Below are 5,441 nucleotides of genomic sequence, written 5' to 3' on the forward strand. Positions count from 1 at the left end.
TCAAAAGATGATCAAGAGCCTGCAACATGAAGAACTGCTTGAAGATAACATGTCCTACTGAATATGAGACAAAGCTGTGTGCTCTCTAGTTGTATCAGCTGCGTAACAAGGGGAGCATTTCTAGCTGAAGTATGAACATCTGGTTTCCTATTTGAGGAGTCACAATCAATCTGCCCCAGTAGCACAAACTGCTCACTCCACCCCAAACTTAAAGCTCTTGTGAAACCATCACTGGAGAACCATCTGGTTTTGAGTTGCCTTGTCATTATCCATCTTGTGAGAGATATTTTCAGGATGTCAACAAACAACTCCATCCAAAAAGTTCTTCCATGTTTCTTGTCATCCACGATTGCATATATTTAGATCCCATATGCCCTGTACTTTGCTTCCCCGGAAACTCAGGGTTGGCTTGTGCCAAGAACAGCACGTAAGAAATTTCCTTTGTGTTATTGTTTGTGGGGTCTTGCTGAGCCCCAGGAACGAAGCGTAACATGCGTGTGCACATTTGGAAATGGGTTGTCTTGGTGTGCAACTCACAAACTGCCAGCCAGCCCACCTCCCCCACTCCTGCTTCACTGGAGTCATTTCATCAGCTGGGGGCTTACAAAGCAGGAGTTCTGCTAACCCTTTGTTCTCTGAAACTTTATTTATTGTCTTCCCCTCCGTCACAGACCGTGTGTGGAACCAGCGTGTAAAAGAACGTATGATGCATGATTCAGTGCCACACAAAAATTCTGCTGAGCTTCTCATGTTCAGCACCAATAGGAACCTTTGTGTGGTGTGTGGCCGCAGAGTGCCAGCTTCTGAGTGTGTAAAATGTGCTTGACCTCACTTCCAAACACCCACGTGCACGCCCAAAATGCTGGAGAACTCATCACATTCATGGTCCAGAAAGTGGCGTTTTGTTCTCTCTCTGCCCCTGCTCTGCCTGACTTTGGGTGAACGCAGCTGAAAATGTCAGAGACACAGCCCTGATGTAACGCAAGAGGAGGATTACAGCTCTCCTGACATCGGAGGGGGGTTACAACAATGCAGCTGACGTAGGAGGGGACGGATTACAGCGCATCTGACAGAGCGGCAATTATAGGAAATGTATTTGCAGGGATGGATGGAAAACGAATCGTATACGCTGTTCCAGGGGAGGACAATAAAGGTGTGTTGCAACAGTCCTTCTCCCCCCCTCTGGAAAGCCGCGTTTCTCACTTGTCCATCGGCACAAACAATCTGTGCTGTATGGCAGGAAATATCAGACGCAAATATCACATCAATCTCTAAGGAAGGATACCTGTTTTCGTAACTTGCTCATTGACTAAGGATCTCTTAGTAGTGGCTCAGACAATAGGTGGATATATCAGGTTTTCCCTGCGGAATAACTGTACCACCAACACCGTGCTGTTAATGCAACTTTTATTTTGTTTCTGTTTTCTTTCAGAGTGAGCAAAGTCGAGAAGGAGAAGGGGGAGGGGAGAAGCTCCAGGTTTTTTGGTATGCAGTGGACAAATGCCATTAAAACCCTCTTCAAAGGAGCCCGTGCATTCCCCCTTTCCTGGCAGAGGTACAGGCAGGCACAAGCAGGTGAAAGAATTACTTGGGACACTGGGAAAGCAATTGCCTTTCCATCTCAAACTGCAGCAAGAGTATGGAGGATCTCAGGCACTAATGCATGAATAGAGAGGAAAGGTGAGGGGGGCCTTTATTCATTTTGTCCCTGGGGAATGATTTGCAGCTTTCTGCATGAATCACTCACAAGTGAGGGGAGGGGTGTGGAGGCTGGAGCGAGGGGTCATCAAAACTGCCAGACTCGGGTCACTGTTTCCAGCACAGCCATCAGCAAAGAACATACGTGTGCAGTGAATTCCATTGTCTCAGGACGCTTCCTGCTGGGCACGCGTCCACCTCGCCCACAGCTGCACCGCCGGGGCACCTCCACATCCTACAGCACTCCTGTAAAATGCAATGGGACACGAGGACAGTCAGTCCTAAAGGAACGAGGCTGAATTCCCTTCCTGCTCTCATAGATTGTCCCTCCAGCCCAGCACGGGAACAGACATCCAGTCCCCAGTGAGGCCATCTGCACTGGCTGGAGAACAACTGGCAGGTCTTGGACAGCTGGGAACACCTCACGGCAACCCCAGCAGCCATAAAGACAAGAGCAACAGCCTTCAGTCCCCTGGCCTGCTCATGGGAAGGTTCCCAAGCTCGTTGAAAGGAGGCTGGTTTCCCACCACATCCATCCAGCTGGCAGAATTTCCCCAACCTTTTTGTAGGGATCCTAAAGAGAAAAGATCCAAGGCAAGGTAAGGGAAAAGGGGCACAAGAGAGTTTGACCTTGAGTTTTGGCTAATTTGTAGCTTCAACGTGGAGTTCCCACAAGCTCTGCCTCAGGTTGGGGGTGCCCAGAGCCTGTGAAACCACTAGACGTGGACAATGAGATGACAATAGGGTGACAATGGTATGACTGAGTGTCCCAGCTCCTGTGTGACAGCTCAGGACCCAAGCAGGGCAGATCATCCCTACCCCAGCACCGCTTCTTTACACAACCAGCCTTCCCACAGTGGTGTCAGTGGGTTTTCTTCCCTCGCCATTTCAAGGGGTTTCCAGCACTGCTTCCCTGCTACTTGTTGTTTCCTTCTCACCCTGTCCAGAACCTCTTCAGTCTTGGGACCCTTTCAACCTTCATCTCTGTCTGGGGCCCTGGGAGGACTGACAGGTTCAGATTACAGCCGTGTGCACAGCAGTCAGCAGGGAGGACGCTGGCACAGAGAAGGGGAAGGATAATTTCACAGGAATCAAATCCCCTGTCAAACGGATCGTGGACATGCCTCCCTGCCACCTCTGCTCTCATATCTGATGTCTACTCGGCATTTGTTTTTCGCTTTGGAAGCTGCCAGCTTCCGACTGATCCTACACTGCTAAACCTCCCTGATCAGGTGTGGCCTAAAAAAAACCCCAAACAACAAAGCAACACACAAGCTACTACAGTGTGTGGGATGTTTCAGGGAGCAGTGAGAAGCAACACAGGCTCTCAAAAGAAACTGCTGGCACAGAGTGGCAAAGCTTTGGGAGCAGCAGAAAGCAGCTGACTCCGTTTGACCTGCCTCTCTGTCCACACTCCAGCCAGGAGTGGGGGGGCTAACATTAAATTACAAGCCCAGAAAGCCCAGCCTGTGAAAAAACAACATATAAGAGCTGCCTATTGTATAAATTGTGTTAAACCCTGTATGTACACAGCTGTACTTACACCAGCTGTAAGATTAACGTTATTCACTTAATTTCAGTGTGAAGGTTGGCCTTGCAGTTAAAGCACTTTGCCAGAGCTCAGGACACAGAAATGTGTTTCACAGCTCTGCCACAGACTTGCTGCATCACTACCATGGGCAAGACACTTCATCCTGTAGTCTTTCTGCCCTCCCAGTAGTAAAGGAGGTACAGTAAATGGGGAAAATTACATCTTTTCCTTACCTGTTGTCTCTTTTGTCTGTGAGGATTGTACAGTCTTGGTGGAAAAACGCCATTTCCAAATTTGTCTGTAAGCATCTGATTTCCAGGTGGTTCTGCTCCAGGAAGGTGCCTACCTGGTTAATATGCCAAGAGTAAAAGTAACTTAAGATTAATGTACTCAGCCCCAGAGGCTTTTGGTCCTCTTTGCTCAACACATTTTGATAGAATACATGTTCTGCCTTACAGGATATCTTGCAGGTGGATGTTTTAAGAGGTGTAAACAAAATGACTTTCAGTTAAATTTAAATGGGCACAGTTGGATTACAGGTCTGTAGTCACTTTTACTACTATCACCACCTTTGGTCATTAAGCTTAAACAATTGGAAAAAAACCCCTAATTCAAAAGCCATTGTTCAGTGCTAGTTGTTCAGCTTCTGCATTTTATTTACCCTGGGCAATGGAAATAACCTATCCCACTTCTCTTTTTTACATAACTTTTTTGTGTGTTTGTTGCCAGTTGCCAGTCAGGTTCATGTGCCCCAGCACTATCACAGTGACAAACACAGAAGGGAAATGATTACAATAAAACAGAGGCACTCTCAAGGGCACAGACCACCTTGTTTGTTCAGTGTTTGTATTTCCCCTTATATAAACAAAGACAGTCAGAGCCTTGGTATTAACAGTAGATTTTGTAACACATTATATGTAGACAAGTAAAGAACCCAAACATACCTGGTGGTGACCCTTTAAAAAGCTATTTCTGAGCCCTAGATAAGGATAAATGGTGAAGAGGAGGTCTATGTCCCTTTATTCTGCAAGACAAGCTCAATGTATTATGTCAGTGAAATGTCATTGTCTCGTTAATTATGGAATGTCATAAACCTTAATGACAAAAGACCATTGTTGTGATCATAATTATGTAACTGTGATGCAATATTATGACCAAAGACATTCCAGTGGTCTGAAATATATTTCTGCATAGCATTGTGGTACTTCAGTAAGGACATGCTAGCTTTAAAGTATTTTTGCCAAAATTGCAGTGGCAGCCTGGATTTTTTCAATTCAAAGACACTTTGAAGTTGTATTAGAAGCACCATTTTTTCAAGATAATGCTTTTGTCTTTAAAATAAGCCTACAAGTATTTTAGTTGGTTATCTCATCTTCTTTACTTCAAATGTCACTATATTTTTTTTTTTTTGTAATGTGACACCTCCCATTTTACTTTTTTTCTAGGCCAGAGTCTAACTTGGTGTGACCAGGAACAACACTATTGACTTCAGCAAGGTTTTATTCAATTAAATTGTGTAAAATAGCCTAACAAATACGATTTTCAAAACAATCACACTGTTATTTCCCGGGGAAAAAAACTACAGCTGTACAGTAAATAGTGCCCCAGCAAACCTGCCATACCAATCCAGGCTGACTTCAGCTGTGGAGGGTGAAATGGGTAGAAAGGAATGACTCCACTTCTTGCTTTGTTTTCTTTTTGCCAAGCGAAGAAAGTTGCTATTGTCGTTAGTTTGTTTTGAAACTGATAGAAAATGCTGAGTGAAATGACTAAGGATTGAATTGCTGGAAATATCTGCAAGATGAGTTCTGGAAGGCATCAGTCTCCATGTATATTGCCATACATAGATCATGCCACCCTTAGGGAGGGAGCACATTGCTGCTGCAATGGAAAAACTGAGCAGCTGTATCCTCCCAGCTTCTCCGTCTTCCGAGAGAAATCAAAGGAACATCGTTGTGGATATGCTTTGGAATGTCCTCCTCACTTTCCTCGCTCTTCTACCCTGGTTATGTACAAGCCAGCTCTGTAATTACACCTCTCCCGACCATGGATATCACAGAATCATACAAGGTGATTCCTCGTTCAGGATATCCGAAACACCAGAGGGCAGCAGAAATGTTAAAGCAGAAACTGCAGAAGCCTCAACCTTCCCAACAGAAGCACCTCTGTGAAGCGACAGAACACGGTTGTGTAAGAGGTTTGTGATTCCTCC

General features: G+C 45.5%; 1 long non-coding RNA gene across 1 annotated transcript; it reads right to left on the bottom strand.

Annotated features, from left to right (window-relative positions):
• Nucleotides 1–2,317: 2,317 nt before the first annotated feature.
• LOC127462338 (uncharacterized) lies at nucleotides 2,318–4,343 on the bottom strand. Its single transcript, XR_007900415.1, has 3 exons — nucleotides 4,170–4,343; nucleotides 3,463–3,575; nucleotides 2,318–2,694 (listed from the first exon to the last, which is right to left on the bottom strand). It is a non-coding gene; the product is annotated as an uncharacterized LOC127462338 (long non-coding RNA).
• Between the last annotated feature and the right edge of the window lie 1,098 nt (nucleotides 4,344–5,441).

Source organism: Manacus candei, unplaced genomic scaffold, assembly GCF_025592945.1.
Source record: "Manacus candei isolate 608988 ecotype Guabito, Panama unplaced genomic scaffold, ASM2559294v1 h1tg000126l, whole genome shotgun sequence".
Classification (NCBI taxonomy): Eukaryota; Metazoa; Chordata; class Aves; order Passeriformes; family Pipridae; genus Manacus; species Manacus candei.